Source organism: Ranitomeya variabilis, chromosome 6 (genome assembly GCF_051348905.1).
Source record: "Ranitomeya variabilis isolate aRanVar5 chromosome 6, aRanVar5.hap1, whole genome shotgun sequence".
Lineage (NCBI taxonomy): Eukaryota > Metazoa > Chordata > Amphibia > Anura > Dendrobatidae > Ranitomeya > Ranitomeya variabilis.
The window spans coordinates 77,293,464-77,312,867 of record NC_135237.1 but is presented as its reverse complement, the minus strand read 5'-3'; the positions used below and the strand labels follow the sequence as shown (position 1 = coordinate 77,312,867).

Here is a 19,404-nt window from a genome sequence, read left to right as displayed (position 1 = left end):
GACACTTTTTATGGATATCTTTGAGAAATGGCTTTCTTCTTGCCACTCTTCCATAAAGGCCAGATTTGTGCAGTGTAGTGTCCTATGGACAGACTGACCCACCTCAGCTGTACATCTCTGCAGTTCATCCAGAGGGATCATGGGCCTCTTGGCTGCATCTCTGATCAGTCTTCTCCTGCCGGGTCTGGGTAGTTTTGCAGTGGTATGATACTCCTTCCATTTCAATATGATCGCTTGCACAATGCTCCTTGGGATGTTTAAAGTTTTGGAAATCATTATCCAAATCCGGCTTTAACCGCCTTCACGTTACGGGTATCGGAAAATGGCGCAATGTTTTGGGTTTTTTTAGCAAAGTTTGGAAAAAATTTTCACCACTTAGATAAAAAATATTCTAGACATGTTTGGTGTCTATGAACTCGTAATAACGTGGAGAATCAAAATCGCAGGTCAGTTTTGTGGGATTGCACTTTTTTTGCAATTTCACCACACTTGGAATTTTTTTCCCGCTTTCTAGTACAAGACATGGTAAAACCAATGGTGTCGTTCAAAAGTACAACTCGTCCCACATAAAATAAGCCCTCACATGGCCATATTGAGGGAAAAATAAAAAACTTATGGCTCTGAGAAGGAGAGAAGCGAAAAACGAAAACACAAAAATGAAAAAGGGCTGCATCTTGAAGGGGTTAAACTTCTCCACCACAGTATCACGGACCTGACTGTTGTGTTCCTTGGTCTTCATGATGCTCTCTGTGTTTCAAACAGAACCCTGCGACTATCACAGAGCAGGTGCATTTATACGGAGACTTGGTTACACACAGGTGGATTATATTTATCATCATTAGGCATTTAGGGCAACATTGGATCATTCAGAGATCCACAATGAACTTCTGGAGTGACTTTGCTGCATTGAAAGTAAAGGGGCCGAATAATATTGCACGCCCCACTTTTCTGTTTTTGAATTTCCACAAAAATTAAAAATAACCAATAAATTTTGTTCAACTTCACAATTGTGTTCCACTTGTTGTTGATTCTTCACCAAAAATTTACATTTGGTATCTTTATGTTTGAAGTATGATATGTGGGAAAAGGTTGAAAAGTCCCAGGGGGCCGAATACTTTCACAAGGCACTGTATCTGCAAGAGAACAATGTGGTCAGCAGTCCAAAATCGGACACATGTGTGTGATCCACATATCTCTCCCGACCATATCCCGACAGGCGCCCCATATGTATTAGACCATAAGCCAAACCCATCAATATCTGCAAGTTTGGCTGACGTGTGTAGGGGGCCCTCAAGATGATTGCAAAATTCTTTTCAGATGACTACTTTATACACCAGACCTGAGCAAAGCGAGGCTCGTGTACCACATCTAGCCCCATGGCTGTCCACTCTGGCCTGCAGACCGAGACAGGCAAAGGGCTTAAACAGTGGCCCACGGGTTGCAACACGCCCTCCCCATCCGCGGCTGACACAGCTCTCAGGATGCATACAGGATGGATACATTGGTGGAGGACAGAACCACTGGCTCCATCTTCCATCAATCAGCGTGTGATATGACAGACACGATTACGTCATTTCATTGCATCAGCTGTGCACTGCAGAAAGTCAATGCATCAGGGAGACAGAGCGCCATGGAAGCGGGAACAAGGAGAGTATGTATTGTTGTTTTTTCATGCGTATGGGATATTTGTATGTATATATGATTCTTTTTTGTTGACTCAAAAAAGAATCTTGGGGGTCTTCAATACCAAGATAGGTTCCTATACTTGGGGCTATTTAGTTTGGAAAAATGAAGACTAAGGGGTGATCTTATGTTAATGTATAAATATATGAGGGGACAGTACAAAGACCTTTCTGATGATCTTTTTAATCATAGACCTGAGACAGGGACAAGGGGGCATCCTCTACGTCTGGCAGAAAGAAGGTTTAAGCATATTAACAGATTATTTCTGTTAATCTGCGGATTCTTTACTGTAAGAGCAGTGAGACTATGGAACTCTCTGCCGCATGATGTTGTAATGAGTGATTCGTTACTTAAATTTAAGAGGGGACTGGATACCTTTCTTGAAAAATATAATGTTACAGGGTATATACACTAGATTCCTTGATAGGGCGTTGATCCAGGGAACTAGTCTGATTGCCGTATGTGGAAAAGGGGAAGGAATTTTTTTCCCCAAAGTGGAGCTTACTATTTGCCACGTTTTTTTTGCCTTCCTCTGGATCAACATGTTAGGGCATGTTAGGCTATGGGGTGAACTAGATGGACTTAAAGTCTTCCTTCAACCTTAATAACTATGTTACTATGTTACCACCACTGTTCTCTCTTTTTTGCTTGGCATATCCTCTTTATGGTCACCTCATATACATGTTTTTTGTTTTGTTTACATGACTTTTAATTTTTGTTCAACAAACTTTATTGATTTTATTTTTGAGTAATATGGGGCACATGTTGTATATCAGAGGCTATGTGGGGTGCATGCTGTATATCAGAGGCTATGTGTGGCTCATGCTGTACATGTGGGGACTCACACTGTATAGAGAGAAGCTATGTGGGGCTCATTCTGTATATTGGGAAGTTATGTCTTGACGCACGCAGTATATAGAGAGGCTATGTAGGGATCATACTATATATATAGGAGAGTATGTGGGGCTCATACTGTTAATAGGAGGATATGTGGGTCTCACCCTGTATATATGGAGGCCATGTAAGGCTCATGCTGCATATAGGAGTCAGTGTGGGGCTCATGCTGTATATAGGAGGCTATGTGGAGGCTTATACTGTGTATAAGAGGCTATGTGGAGACATATACTGTATATAGGAGGCTATGAGGGACTCATCTTGTATATAGGAGGCTATGTGGGTGTCATACTGTATATAGGAGGCTATGTGGGGGCTCATACTGTCTATAGAAGGCTATGTGGGGGCACACAGTGTACATAGAGGCTATGTGGGGCTTGTACTGTATATAGGCAACTATGTTGGAGCTCATACTGTATATAGGAGGCTATGTGGTGGCTCATACTTGTATATAGTGGGCTGTGTGTGGGCTCTTATTGTATATAGGGGTTGTCTGTGGGCTCATACAATATATAGGGGTATGTCAGCCTACTTAATGCTGATCGATATTAATTGATACAATTAATATTAATATAAAATAAATATAGTTAATATGTTAATATTGAATATTGAGCAGAATTAATTAAAGCCTATTGGTTCAGCCCTCCACAACAGTTACGATCTCTCATGTGGTTCCTTGGGAACATTAATTGCCCACTCCTGGTATAGACCATAGTTGCCCTTTGTTGTGGTACCAGTTCATACCAAGAGAGTTACATTGTTCTGTCGGTATGACTTGTGCTGTAATATCTGGAAAACATTAAAATCTCCTCAATAGTTGTCATAAGGTGCATATAATCATGGCGAGAATTGTTGAAAAAATCATTGCATTTGTAAGTACGCCCGTTACCAATTATGACTCCATTTAAGCATGCCGACATTCACCTGATGAATGAGCACAAGATTCATTAGTGATCAGATCATTTCTGCTGGTAAAAAAAAAAAATTATTGGCAGCACAACGCTGCATATGAACAAGGGATGAGCTGCCAATATCATGATGCGGTATGGGGACTTAGCCCTAAGTATTGGTGTAGCAATGAAAAAGAAGAAAATGAGGGCACTCACCAATCTTTCACGTTCTTAGTCCTTTATTGCAACACGATCCAGTTAAAACACATGGCCGGGGAAGAGAGAGAGCCGAAGCCCGTGTGAGCAGGCGAGAGACGACAGCTGTTTCGCGCTGTGCTTTGCGCTTCTACAGGTCAGCTTGTGCATAGGTGAAACAGTGGAAATGTAGTGCCGGCCATGACACCACCCACCACTGTGTCCCCTCCCACAAACCAAATGATACATACATATACTTTAAAAAGCACACTTAAAACCATTAACACAACCTTAGTTGGTAACAAAACCTTTTGGCAGAGCAGACAATTGGAGACATTTAAAGTTATTCTAGGAACCACAGTTAATCTTTAGAAAGCATAAAGGGTTAATCTTTAGAAAGCATAAAGGGTTAAACCCTCGCCGCTACCAACAGCGCACAAGACACTGCAGAATGCACAACTTCTGCCATAATATTCACAAAATTACCCCCCAACATCGGTATAAACATCAGCAAAAAGCAAAGAAACAAAAAAAAAAACAAAAAAAAAATTTATTTTCAAAAAAATTCTTTAACCCCTTCACCCCCGGAGCTTTTTCCGTTTTTCCGTTTTCGTTTTTCGCTCCCCTCCTTCCCAGAGCCATAACTTTTTTATTTTTCCGTCAATTTGGCCATGTGAGGGCTTATTTTTTGCGGGACGAGTTGTACTTTTGAACGACATCATTGGTTTTAGCATGTCGTGTACTAGAAAACGGGAAAAAAATTCCAAGTGCAGTGAAATTGCAAAAAAAGTGCAATCCCACACTTGTTTTTTGCTTGCCTATTTTGCTATGTTCACTAAATGCTAAAACTGCCATTATGATTCTCCAGGTCACTACGAGTTCATAGACACCTAACATGACTAGGTTATTTTTCACCTAAGTGGTGAAAAAAAATTCCAAACTTTGCAAAAAACAAAACAAAACAAAATTGCGCCATTTTCCGATACTCGTAGCGTCTCCATTTTTCGTGATCTGGGGTCAGGTGAGGGCTTATTTTTTGCGTGCCGAGCTGGCATTTTTAATGATAGCATTTTGGTGCAGATACGTTCTTTTGATCGCCCGTTATTGCATTTTAATGCAATGTCGTGGCGACCAAAAAAACGTAAATCTGGCGTTTCTAATTTTTTTCTCATTACGCCATTTAGCGATCAGGTTAATGCTTTTTTTATTGATAGATTGGGCGATTCTGAACGCGGCGATACCAAATATGTGTAGGTTGGGGTTTTTTTTTATTGATTTATTTTGATTGGGGCGAAAGGGGGGTGATTTAAACTTTTATATTTTTTTTATTTTTTTCACATTTTTAAAAACTTTTTTTTTTTACTTTTGCCATGCTTCTATAGCCTCCATGGGAGACTAGAAGCAGGCACAGCCCGATTGGCTCTGCTACATAACAGCGATCATCAGATCGCTGTTATGTAGGAGAATTGCAGGTGTGCTGTGAGCGCCGACCACAGGGTGGCGCTCACAGCCACCGGCGATCAGTAACCATAGAGGTCTCAAGGACCTCAAGGATAAATTTGTTTTGTTTTTTTTTGTTTTGTTTTTTAAAGAATTTTTTTGAAAAGAATTTTTTTTTTTTTTTTTGTTTCTTTGCTTTTTGCTGACGTTTATACCGATGTTGGGGGGTAATTTTGTGAATATTATGGCAGAAGTTGTGCATTCTGCAGTGTCTTGTGCGCTGTTGGTAGCGGCGAGGGTTTAACCCTTTATGCTTTCTAAAGATTAACCCTATATGCTTTCTAAAGATTAACTGTGGTTCCTAGAATAACTTTAAATGTCTCCAATTGTCTGCTCTGCCAAAAGGTTTTGTTACCAACTAAGGTTGTGTTAATGGTTTTAAGTGTGCTTTTTAAAGTATATGTATGTATCGTTTGGTTTGTGGGAGGGGACACAGTGGTGGGCGGTGTCATGGCCGGCACTACATTTCCACTGTTTCACCTATGCACAAGCTGACCTGTAGAAGCGCAAAGCACAGCACGAAACAGCTGTCGTCTCTCGCCTGCTCACACGGGCTTCGGCTCTCTCTCTTCCCCGGCCATGTGTTTTAACTGGATCGTGTTGCAATAAAGGACTAAGAACGCGAAAGATTGGTGAGTGCCCTCATTTTCTTCTTTTTCATTGCTACATATTTATGGACACATTTTCATTGAGGTGCACCACCAAGTCACCACTGTATGGTTTGTCCATCCGAAGTCTGCACAAATGCACCTTGACTAGAGCCTATGAGAAGTCGTTAAGACACATGCAGTGCCGCTCTTCTCCTTTTTTCTTTTGATTTTGGATATTTTGCCTAAGTATTGGTGTGTTCCCATCAGTTTTCATCGTTCCATAAAAATAGGCCAGTAAACTAGCTCCGATTTACTTATGTATAAGTGGCGCAACATTGGCCCCCTGATTCATCAAGCCTGGGGTTTTTCATGCTGGTCCTGATGAGGAGGCGTGGTGTTAAAGTAAGATTTGTGGAGTAAGGACTGTCACAGCTCGTCATGAATTAGACAAGCAGTGTCGTCATGCCCCGGTAGCGCCCTAGCTCCACCCATATTGGCGAAGATGGGCGCAACTGTTCTGAAAATGACAAAAGTCGCAAACCTTTTTTTGCTTTGTACCAAAATTTTGTGATTGTTCAATGTAATTTCTGCCAGTTTTCTGGTGAAAAAACATTGATGAATCAGGGCCTATGACAATGATATGAAAAACCATAGACCCCAAGATTTCCCATAGATTTACTGTGTGCATGGACCATACTGATGATAGTGTTATGAATTGTTGCAAGTATCTTAAGCTTTTACAATAAGCAGCTTTACAAAACCTGTAAGAAACAAAATAAGCAAAAACCCTGCTGTAACTAAATAAAATAAAATATATAAAAGCAAAAGTGCATCTAAATAATACAGGGTTCTTAGTAATACTGTTTTTGATCAAAAATAGCATAAAAGCCGTCCCACAGTTGCCCTTATTTACACACTGAGGTCAACTCTGACACATGGTAAGGTTTTTAATATTAGACATCGCAGGACCGTCCCGATCAGGGTCCCCTTGTTGACAGTGGGATGGCTTTTATTTTTTATCAAAAACAGTATTACTAAGAACCCTGTATTATTTAAATGCACTTTTGCTTTTTACTTATTTAGTTACAGCAGCATTTTTGCTCATTTTGCTTCTTGTAGGTTTTGTATGCTTTATGGCCAATGTCAACATGCATTTATGTGTTACATGGATACCAACATAAACCAAGCTCAATTTTTGTGGTTTTTTTTAATATGCAGCTTTAATTTATGGGAAAAGGGAAGTACAATGTCTAAATTCACAGTCCCATGTTTTAGGGTTTTTTAGTTCCTATTTTATTTTATGCATTTTAATGTTTACAACGTTAACTCACATGATTTCTATCTTGCTACCACAATCATCACAATACGGCCAAGTACTATGTGAGAAAGTGCAGCGCCCCAGAGTCCTGGTCGTTGCAGTACTGTGGCTCCGCCACTATGGGGAGCTATGGTGCGTCTGATGGCACTGAAGGGGTTCATCTGATCAGGTATCACAGACACCAATACATTTCACAGCTGGGCCTCCGGGGGGAGCTAAGGGTGCTATTCATTAGGCCACTCCCCACCATAGTGGGTAAACTGGGGGTCAGGCAGGAAGTTAGATCAGAAAGCTGACTGGGTTGGAACCAGGCAACACCTTGTGGCAGAGGGTGTTGTAGGGGAAGATACGGTAGGGTCTCTGTCAGGGGTGGGATCCTGACAGGGGCTTGGCAACAAGAACGAACGTAACGGGACCGTGCCTGCTCCGGGTAGCGGCGGTGCCCAAGAAAGGATTAGAAGAGAGATAGATTGTGCTGAGTGAGAAACGAGATCACGCAAAGGAGAAATACCAGTAGGAGTCGTGCTGTAAGACCGAAGCAACATCCTACTGAGGCGCACTACCGGTGGCCGGAACGCCGAGGGAGTAGAATAACATTCAGCTTCAAGCAATACTCCAAACAGCGGCAGGACAGTCAGTTTAAGGCGGGCTGTCTAACACATATCACCTATGCAGTCTTGGGGGGCAACTTGTGGAGAGGGGCGACTCTAGGGTCCCGGAAGAGCTCCGAGCCTACCCGTCAAACGGGTGCCGTCCCAACCAGAACACCAGGGAGGGACGGAGGATTAGCAGAACATCATCTAATTGAGTTGTGAGGGAACTTAAGAAACAGACACAACAGTTGTGAGGGACTTTCCGTAAGCACAGCAGGGAAGGACCACAACACATAGCGCTAGTAGGAAGGCACCGATTTCCACCTGTGAAGAGAACTCTGGAGGTGCCATTGGACCGGCCGGACTTGCGTAGCCTGGTGAACCGTGTTCCGGACTGAGGACTCAGAGATCTTCAGTAAAGAGGTAAAGAGACTGCAACCTGGTGTCCTCGTTATTTACCGCACTGCACCACTACAGCGTCACCACCATCATCCACACCTGTTATTCACTGAGCGCCCCACGGCAGGGTCACGGACCGGGGCCTAGCCGCCGTGACAACCCCAGAGCAGAGACTCAGAGGCCCGGTACCGGGTACCCCTCGGCCCTGCGGCGGTGGGGGCGCCGCAACTTGGCGTCACGAAAAGGATCTACTTAAGCCTGAAGAATCAGGTCATGTGTGCCTAGGAACTGTGATTTACTGTACTTTATTGAGAGACTGTGTGCTGCGCCATTTACCGCCAAAAATCCGCCGCCATTGCAGCGCTGAGGAGAGCGCAGGAGAAGAGGAGGGGCGTGAAGTGGGCGTAGGCAAGCTGGAGAGCGCGAACAGCAATGGCCGCCCAGTCTAAATATTTCTGTGTCCTGAGGACGTGTCCGTCAGCAGCTGAGGTCCGCCTCCTGATCCTATTATGGAGGGTGGAGACCATGGAGACGGGGCCGCCCACGAAAGAGACCGCGGGAAGAAGGCATTGGAGAGGAGATAAAGATGGCGACGCCGGAAGCACCGCACGGGAATGGTCGAACCCGGAGAGAGGCTGGACAGCCCGAGGTGGCCCAGGGTACGCCGTCACTGCGAGAGCTGACCCTTACAGAGCCAACGATGGGCCGACCTCCCCGGCCGCCGTCGGAAGAGTGTATGGCCGCGGCCGAAGCCCGGCGGATCGCTGCCCGCCTGGAGGCCGATGCCCGCGTGATCGCTCAGCTGGGCCAGCCCACGGAGGTCTGCTTGTCTCCAGTGTCCCCTGCTCCTCCCAACCCGGTCGCGGCTGAAAGTGCGCTGCAGATACAGGGCCTGAAGCTCATGCCTGAGGCCGAACACCTGCGGCGCTTGATGGCTGCATGGCGAGCCCGACCACAACCGGCAACCCAGGTGGATCTAACCACCGTTGCGGAGCTCCCCTTGTCCCACTGGGGTGTAGTGGTCTCCTTCAACCCTCAATATGGACGCGGGGTTATACAAGAGATTGGAGAGCCGCTACAAGTCCATGTGGACCGGGAGGAGGTGGAGCCCTGCGAAGGAAGATTCCCTCGCGACCTGGAGCCAGGTGACGCGGTAACTTATACCAGATGGAGGAGAGCCACGGGAGAGGCTGGCTGGATGGCGCGGGGCGTCCAGCGGTGCGTCGCACTACAAGCCACTGCCCGAACACCGGAGGATAAGTCTCCTACTGAAAAAGCCGCTGAACCTGGCCCTGAAGAACAGCGGAGCACCCGGACTCACCATGTACCTTGGGGGCGTGCCGGAGCTTCGGTGAAAAGAACATCCCGGCGAGGGATCCTGTCGTTGTTGGGGCGGGACCCGATCCTTGAACCAGCCGGACGACCCGTTGGTCTGGTGAGGCCCGGGAGGAAACCACCTTCTTCCCCGAAGAACGAGTAAGCATAATGCTTTAAAGATGTACATAGTTCTTAACTGTTTGTTTCCTGATTTTTGCTGCTGAACCCGTCCAGGGTTAACTCTTAAGGGGATCCTTCTGTGGACCTGGGATCCCTATTGTTTTGCTTTTGTTTGATCTTTCCAAGTTTTTGCACAAAGTTTCCAGAACTGCTGAAATCATGAACAGTGCATGATCCGAACTTCTTGTATATAGTTTGCACCTTATTAAAGGCGCCCCCTACTGGTTTTACTTAAAGAAGGACTCTTTGTAAAGATACCACACTGGAACCTTTGCTGAGTATGGACTGGTAGCTTGAGAAGGCGTGCTACCTCATAGAGACTTGGTCCCCTCTTAAAGGGGATGTTCATCTGTTACGCTTAAACCGTGATATTGCTTTAAGATAGGAAGCAATAATGTCTTGACCAAAGAAAGTGATGATAATGTTTACATGAGTGAGTTATATGTATTTGACTAGTTAAATTGTGAAGAAATACTGATGATGTTCTCTGAGAAGAAAAAGATGAAAGATAGAAGAAGGATGCAGTGGGCCCGTAGGGATAGACGTGGTGTCCAGCATGCATGATAGAAAGAAAGATAATGAGAAGGCTTAATGTTCAACAGAAAATGTTTTGATAATGTTGATAGATAGTTAGGATAGAAGGTAAACCCTGAGTCCTCATAGGAGCCATGTAGAGACGGCTCAGTGCTCTTAAACTGAAAGTAATGTTATGTTCTATACTGTGTATAGTAGTTGAAAAGGCAGTAGGCCCTGGCTGAACGGGGCGGTCCTGTAACCGAAAGGAGAGGCAGAAGGTCTGGTGCCGATAGGACAGGCGGTCCTGCAGATTTAAAGAAGGAGAATGAAAAAGTTAAATTACCTTATAATGTGATTATAGGAAGGTCTTTAGTGGATTCGGAGTGTATGTCCTTAAAGGCAATGTTAAATTATTGTTCAACAATTTTGCACTTAGTAGAATACCCGGTTGGGTAAGAAGAGTTATTTATAGCATGTTGCTATGAAATTTAACCATGTTTGTAACGTTCAAGTGTCCTTACCTCCCATAAAGGGAAGCCTGTTCAAGTATACTTATTGTTATTGCACTCAACAAAATTGTATGTCTTTTTGCTAACTTGTATTGTTGTTTTCTTCCCAGTCCCGGAGTACTGTGTTTAACCAGGGGGGAGTGCAGCGCCCCAGAGTCCTGGTCGTTGCAGTACTGTGGCTCCGCCACTATGGGGAGCTATGGTGCGTCTGATGGCACTGAAGGGGTTCATCTGATCAGGTATCACAGACACCAATACATTTCACAGCTGGGCCTCCGGGGGGAGCTAAGGGTGCTATTCATTAGGCCACTCCCCACCATAGTGGGTAAACTGGGGGTCAGGCAGGAAGTTAGATCAGAAAGCTGACTGGGTTGGAACCAGGCAACACCTTGTGGAAGAGGGTGTTGTAGGGGAAGATACAGTAGGGTCTCTGTCAGGGGTGGGATCCTTACAGGGGCTTGGCAACAAGAACGAACGTAACGGGACCGTGCCTGCTCCGGGTAGCGGCGGTGCCCAAGAAAGGATTAGAAGAGAGATAGATTGTGCTGAGTGAGAAACGAGATCACGCAAAGGAGAAATACCAGTAGGAGTCGTGCTGTAAGACCGAAGCAACATCCTACTGAGGCGCACTACCGGTGGCCGGAACGCCGAGGGAGTAGAATAACATTCAGCTTCAAGCAATACTCCAAACAGCGGCAGGACAGTCAGTTTAAGGCGGGCTGTCTAACACATATCACCTATGCAGTCTTGGGGGGCAACTTGTGGAGAGGGGCGACTCTAGGGTCCCGGAAGAGCTCCGAGCCTACCCGTCAAACGGGTGCCGTCCCAACCAGAACACCAGGACGGAGGATTAGCAGAACATCATCTAATTGAGTTGTGAGGGAACTTAAGAAACAGACACAACAGTTGTGAGGGACTTTCCGTAAGCACAGCAGGGAAGGACCACAACACATAGCGCTAGTAGGAAGTGTCATGGTTTCCAATGGCAAGGGAACGTAAGAAACATATAAGTAACGAACGAGCTCTCGGGTGATGGAAACTCGAGTTGACCGTGAGCTAAATCTACCACACAACTAACAGTAGCCAGGGAGCATACCTACGGCTTCCTATATGCCACGCGCCAGCCGGAGGACTAACTACGCCTGGTAGAGGAAGAAACAGACCTGGCTTACCTCTAGGGAAATACCCCAAAAGATGATAGCAGCCCCCCACATGTAATAACGGTGAATTAAGAGGAAAAGACATACACAGTATGAAAGTAGATTTAGCAAAGAGAGGTCCACTTACTAGATAGCAGAAGGATACAAAAGAGGACTTCACGGTCAACTAAAAACCCTTTCAAAAACCATCCTGAAATTACTTTAAGACTCCTGTGTCAACTCATGACACAGGAGTGGCAATTTCAGCCCGCAAGAGCTTCCAGCTACAGAGAATTACAAAAACTGCAAACTGGACAAAAGGTACAAAACAAAAGGACAAAGTCCACTTAGCTGATCAGCAGACTAGTAGCAGGAACATGCAACCGAAGGCTCTGGTTACAATGATGACCGGCAAGGAAATGACTGGAGAGCAAGGCTAAATAGGAAACTCCCAAACACTGATGGAAGCAGGTGAACAGAAGAAGCAAAGTGCAAACAAGTCACCAGTACCACCAGCAACCACCAGGGGAGCCCAAAAAGCGGATACACAACAAGGAAGGCACCGATTTCCACCTGTGAAGAGAACTCTGGAGGTGCCATTGGACCGGCCGGACTTGCGTAGCCTGGTGAACCGTGTTCCGGACTGAGGACTCAGAGATCTTCAGTAAAGAGGTAAAGAGACTGCAACCTGGTGTCCTCGTTATTTACCGCACTGCACCACTACAGCGTCACCACCATCATCCACACCTGTTATTCACTGAGCGCCCCACGGCAGGGTCACGGACCGGGGCCTAGCCGCCGTGACAACCCCAGAGCAGAGACTCAGAGGCCCGGTACCGGGTACCCCTCGGCCCTGCGGCGGTGGGGGCGCCGCAAAAACATCGCAAAGCACTCGGCCCAGTGTCAACCTATGGGGCAGCTCACATCAGCATTTATTTTCCCAGGCGTATTCAGCGTGCGTGTAACATGCTGCCATTGGCACCGAGGCTCGCCAATGCAAGCCTATGGGTGTGAGAAAAAAATCAAACAGCACTCACACCATGCGAGGGCTGTCCAATTTTTATGCACCAATGTCCTTTGAAAAGCCAGTAATTCATCTGCCGCATACAGTAAGATCACAGAGTGACAGGTTAGAATAGAATAAATAGAATAGATATATACACATAGAATACATATATAGATGTCAGTGACACACACACATATATATATGTATATCCAGCTCTGGCAAAAATGAAGAGACCACCACATCAAAACCCTGTCATGCGCAGCCCAATCTCCAGACCTGAACCCCATTGAAAACCTCTGGAATGTAATCAAGAGGATGATGGATAGTCACAAGCCATCAAACAAAGAAGAACTGCTTACATTTTTGCGCCAGGAGCAGTGTGAAAGACTGGTGGAAAGCATGCCAAGACGCATGAAAGCTGTAATTAAAAATCATGGTTATTCCACAAAATATTGATTTCTGAACTCTTCTTAAGTTAAAACATTAGTATTGTTGTTTCTAAATGATTATGAACTTGTTTTCTTTGCATTATTTGAGGTCTGAAAGCACTGGTTTTTTTTTCAATTTTGACCATTTTTCTTTTTCAGAAAAAAAAATACAAAATGTTTCGCTTGGAAATTCGGAGATATGTTGTCAGAAGTTTATAGAATAAATGAACAATTTACATTTTACTCAAAAATATACCTATAAAGAGAAAAATCAGACAGCCTGAACATTTTGCAGTGGTCTCTTAATTTTTGCCAGAGCTGTATATTACATAGATAGAAGAAAAGCTGGCAATTCAGCAGCCGCGTAGTGTAAAATCACAGTAGGAGTCGACAGCATAGAATAAATGAATTACAAACAGTGTATACACATAGAATAGATAGATATACAGATGACAGGGACATATACAATTTGTATAGTGTGTGTGCAGCTTACTGTACATGTATTTAATTAATAAAAGATTTATTTTTATGAAAAAAATGTTGTGGGCTGATATTAATAGCCTATGAATGGGCCGTGGATACTGCCCCACCAGGCTAAAAACATCAGCTCTCAGCCGCCCCACAAAAGGCACATCTATAAGATGTGCCAATACTGGCACTTGGCCTCACACTTCCCACTTGCGCCGGAGGTGGTGGCAAGTGGTGTGATAGTTGAGGGGGTTGATGTGTCCTTTATATTGTCAGGAAACATCAAGCCTTGAGGTTAGTAATGGAGAGCTGTCCATAAGACACCCCATTACTAACCCCATAGTCATATCGAATAAAAACACAAACATTCAGAAAAAAGTCCTTTAATTGAAAGAATGACACAGACTCCTTTAATAAATCTTAGGCTACTTTCACACATCAGGTTTTTTGCTTCAGGCACAATCCGGCAAGTTTTGAAAAAAACGGATCCATTTTTTTTACGCCAAATCCGTTTTTTTCTCATAGAGTTGTATTAACGCCGGATTGCGCCTGATGGTCAGACGTTTCATCCATTTTTTTCCAGAGCCGTCCAAATAGTCGTTTCCGGCGGATGGAGAAAACGTCCAGAGGAACGTTTTTTTGTCCGGCAAAAAAATGCACAGTGACGGAGCTGGCAAAACGTATGAAACGGACATGTGAAACGAAGAATCCGGCCTCCGGATGCAGTTTTTCATTCAAATCGTGCACACTTTCTCTCTCTCTCTCTCTCTCTCTCTCTCTCTCTCTCTCTCTCTCTCTCTCTCTCTCTCATCCCCGGGTTAAAAAACAAAAACCGGATCCAGCAGAAAAATGGATCCGGCACATCAGTTTTTCACTATTTGCGACGGATCCGTTTTTTAAAAAATTTGCCGGATTCTGCCTCAAACCAAAAAACTGATGTGTGAAAGTAGCCTTAATTAAACCATACTTACAACCTCACCCATTCCACCGATGCTCTTGTCTTCTGCAAAAGAATTTAGAAAAAAACAACAATATTCCTCAACTTTCCACAGAGATGATGATAATGCATTTGTCCCATGATGGGTCTAGCGCTGCTACATCTAGATGCCAGGCTGCATGGTTACATGATGTGACCATACACCCTTCCATCCAGCAGAGACACTGAGAGGCGTGAGAAAACTGTCAGTACACGTACCGGAGACACTGACGTGTGAAAGAGGCCTTACTGTGATCCAATTCTCTTGCATGCTAGAATCGTATCACAGGTGCCAAGAAGATGGAGAACTTAATTTCTCCATCTTCTCCATTGTCTGAGTCCGCGGATGTCCGACTGCACTCGAATGTTTCACAAGCACCTGTAGACTTTCATGGATGCGCGTGATTCGAATTCTGGAGCCACTCACAACAGGGCTGTGATTTTTTCCGCAGACCGATTCAGTATGTAGAAAAAAAAAATCACAGATCTGCACATCCCCATAGTATAACATGGATCCGAGTGCTATCTGATAAAGCATCTCATTGGATGTGATAGTGTTATACGTTAGTGTGAGAGTGCTCTCAATATCATCTCATTGGGAAAACGTATTTATTTAAGCACTAGTTAGCATAATAGTCAAAGGCTATGCAAAAAAAAAGCAAGAATGGCCATAATATTACAGAGGCTGGTGGAGCAGTGCAGAATTCTGAGTGCTATAATTGGTGGGTTGCCATGTCTCCAGCTGGAAAACCACTCAACAAATAGGTCTGCAATGTACTGTACATTACCCAGAATTACCAGTCACTCACAGATTCAAAGATAGTCCATCAAAATTGTAGACATTTTGTATTAAAGGTGTCCTTGCCTTGGTCATTATTTAAATGTTGGGGTTATTTAAAAAGAACATACAAATAGGTTATTTGGCTTCCCATAAAGGTGGTCCTAGTATGTGTTCACATATGTTTGATTTAAAGGGAACTTGTTATGCTGTATATGCAACCCGATCTGTGGACTGATGGTTATAAAGAAGGAGAAGCTGAGTAGAATGATTTATGGGTTTGTTGAAATGATTCAGTATAACTTGCATTTTATTTATTGAAATCCCTGGTGTTTGTACGTATATGGGTCTAGTGGGTGGTTCTGCACAGAAATTGACAGTCATACTGGGAAGTTTGTCAGTCACTAGTAGAACCACCCACTGGACTATGCGTATAGAGACCAGGAATTTCAATGAATAAAATACAATATTTAGGGAAACATTTCCCAAAAAAACATCTATCAGCCTGGTCAGCTCCTACAGCTCTATAACATCCTGCCTGCAGATCAGGTACCATTTTCTGCATTGAAATCTCATCCAATCCGGTGACAATCTCATTCTATATACTCAACCGATTTCCACGGGTTCTGTATGGTGTATCCCCATTGACATCACACCATCAATGGCAGAAATGTAATGCTAACATGCATGAGATTGTGTCTATGTGTCTAGAAAGGAAGATAGATGTCAAATCCCACTGGTAACTAGGAGTAATGCGTACAGCACTGCAGAAGCCACAGCTAATAAAATCATTCAATTGTCCATCCACCGGTATTCGCTGATTACATTACTACCTGTCCAAACCTTGGTTTACCCAGAAATGAGCAACTAATAACAAAACTGACAGCTCTTCCATTGATATAGTATATATGTGCAGTTCAGCCAATTAAGTCAGGGTAATATATTGTCGAGACAATAACAATGCCCCAGTGCATTAATGGCGTACCTGTGGCATGCATGCCGAAAGCAGCACTCTAATGTTTTGAGTCTAATAGAAATACGTCACCACTTCTGTATTTATCACCCACTCCTGATTTTGGCTTAGAAATACTGATGTAAAATACTGACCAAATACTGAACGTGTGAACGTGGCCTTAGAAATAGCATCATGCCTACAATAACATGGGCATACTGCAATTTAGGGGTGGATTTATTGGTGCAATATGTGCAGCCGCGCAGGGGCCCAAGAGGTAAGAGGACCACTTCCACCTCCAAAGAAGATGGACGTCTGCATTTTGGTTATCTATTGGACCACGCATTGTTCTGGCACTGGTGCCCACTCTCTTCTGTGTTCACCACTGCTACGATTACATCCTAAAAAGTCCAGATTCTCCATGCTCCATTCTCCCGCATGTTATTGTAAATCTGTGGTGTCTCAATAGAGTGAGAAGGTACTGACATTATGTTATGGGGTGCTTACCTACACAGTTCCCTCATTCAAGGGGCTCCATATAGTCATACTATGGGCCCAATTCATCATTGCCTTTGTGCGTTTTTTGGTTTTGTTTTGTACATTTTTTGCCTGTTTTTTTTATTTGAGCCATATTAACCTTTTGAACATTTATGTTTTAAAGTCACTTTTTTAGGTGTTTGTTTGTTAGAGGTTTTTTTTATAGTTTGTCATTGTGGGTAGGGTTTAGGTTTTCCAGATGTTTCCACCTGATTCATTACTTGCAACTTTTCATAAAGTTGTAAAATTGTCACATGTAAAGCGGCATGGAATAAATGGCGATTTAGTAATAAATCATAATATAATATATTTGCACTCCAGCCCCCACCCCCATCTCCCCCAAGTGATTTTATGTACAACAGGAATTTTTGTGCAGTTTTTGCAACACGTATAGCTTCTTGCACTAAAAAGTAGCAAAAAAAGTATAAAGACCATTTTGACATTACATGAACCGTGTGGAATATTTTGAAGAATTAAACGAATACTGCAAGAAAAAAAAAAAAAGAAAAAGTGCAAATGATGAATCATGGATGTCACAGACGTAGCTGGGGTTTCCTTTCCAGATCCTTGTCCTCGTCTGCACTCTTTGTACCTGGCCAAGCAGACTGGCTTGCTGGCACTGCTCCCTGGCACGCAGAATCCAGGGCACAAGGTCCGTCATCCCGACTTACCATGGCTAATTTTTTAGTATATTGAGGTATCGAACTGTATTTGTTTGTCAGTCATTTAAAACATAAAGGGCAAATCTACCGAGCTGTCTCCAGGGCTGATCTTTTCCACAGAAAAAAAAAAAGAGATATTATTATTCTGCCGACATTGCAGATAACAGACTCCTACTCAGCTGCAGAAGGAAGTTACAGTCTGTGGTTATAACACCTGCTTATGAATTAATAGACTGTGTTTTCAGTTTCAAGTGACAGACGCTATACATCTCTACAACATGGCACATTTCCAGAAGCTGTCTCTATGCTTTTCTTCTAGGCAGTTATTAAAAAAAAAAAAAAAAGTAGAAAAACCTGAAGTCTGTAGTAGAGCTCAAATATTGAGACTGGGCCATTACTAGTCCATAGGATAATTAATACATATCATGTAATGAGGAAAGACAGATTTTATTCTGTGAAAATGTCCTATCTAGTTCCTGCTGCAAATGACACTAAGTCTAAGTTCACACAGGGCATTTTTGTGTCTTTTTTATGCTAATTTTCAGCTGCTTTTACAGTACCAGCTATGTCTATGAGATTTCAAAAATCTTGTGCACACAGCTTGTTTTTTTTATCAGTATTTTGTGCATTGCTTGTTTTTTTTTGGACATAGAGCATGTCACTTCTTTCAGTGTTTTTTTTTTTCAGCATTTATCACACATTGAATTGAATGGAAAAAAAACCGCACCATAAACAAGCAAAAAAAATGCAACAAAACCTGCGTTTTTGCCGCAGCTTCTTTCCTGTCAAGCACTCAGGTTTTGCTGCAGAAAAAAAAGCAGCAAATACTCCCAGCGTGAACTTAGGCTTAAGGCCCCGTCTCACTAAGCGATTTACCAACGATCACGACCAGCGATACGACCTGGCCGTGATCGTTGGTAAGTCGCTGTGTGGTCGCTGGGGAGCTGTCACACAGACAGCTCTCCCCAGCGACCAACGATCAGGGGAACGACTTCGGCATCGTTGAAACTGTCTTCAACGATGCCGAAGTCCCCCTGCAGCACCCGGGTAACCAGGGTAAACATCGGGTTACTAAGCGCAGGGCCGCGCTTAGTAACCCGATGTTTACCCTGGTTACCAAAAAAAACAAACAGTACATACTCGCCTTTCGGTGTCCCTTGCCGTCTGCTTCCTGCTCTGACTGAGATCCGGCCGTACAGCGAGAGCGCAGCAGTGACGTCACTGCTGTGCTCTCACTTCTCACTGTACGGCCGGGAGTCAGTGAGAGCAGGAAGCAGACGGCAAGGGACACCGAAAGGCGAGTATGTACTGTTTGTTTTTTTTGGTAACCAGGGTAAACATCGGGTTACTAAGCGCGGCCCTGCGCTTAGTAACCCGATGTTTACCCTGGTTACCAGTGAAGACATCGCTGGATCGGTGTCACACACACCGATTCAGCGATGTCAGCGGGGCCTCAACGACCAAAAAAAGGTCCAGGCCATTCTGACACGACCAGCGATCTCGCAGCAGGGGCCTGATCGCTGGTACGTGTCACACATAGCGAGATCGCTATGGAGGTCGCTGTTGCGTCACAAAACTTGTGACTCAGCAGCGATCTCGCTAGCGATCTCGCTATGTGAGACGGGGCCTTTAGGCTCATTCATATTGACGCTTTTAAATGCAGTAGTCCTGTGCCACCAGTTCGAGCTTCACACTGGTTCCCAGCACAATAACTTAACCACAATGGTACAGGGTTGCTGAGGTTAAAACCTGCAGCATGGCCGCTGCGTGTGAACAGAGTCTTATGGTACTAAGGTGAAGGGTCACTTTAAATGTTTCAATTTTGCTTGAAGTGTTCCTTTAAATTGAATCTATCAGCAGAAATTGACACCCAA

At 44.1% G+C, this 19,404-nt stretch overlaps 1 long non-coding RNA gene across 2 annotated transcripts in view; it reads left to right on the top strand.

The window, feature by feature from the left end:
- The first annotated feature begins 5,498 nt into the window (after nucleotides 1–5,498).
- The window catches only part of LOC143783455 (uncharacterized), a 58,967-nt gene continuing 45,061 nt past the window's right edge, over nucleotides 5,499–19,404 (top strand). For both annotated transcript variants that reach the window (XR_013217181.1, XR_013217182.1), the window contains exon 1: nucleotides 5,499–5,794. This is a non-coding gene — a long non-coding RNA (uncharacterized LOC143783455). The remainder of the gene's footprint in view (nucleotides 5,795–19,404) is intronic.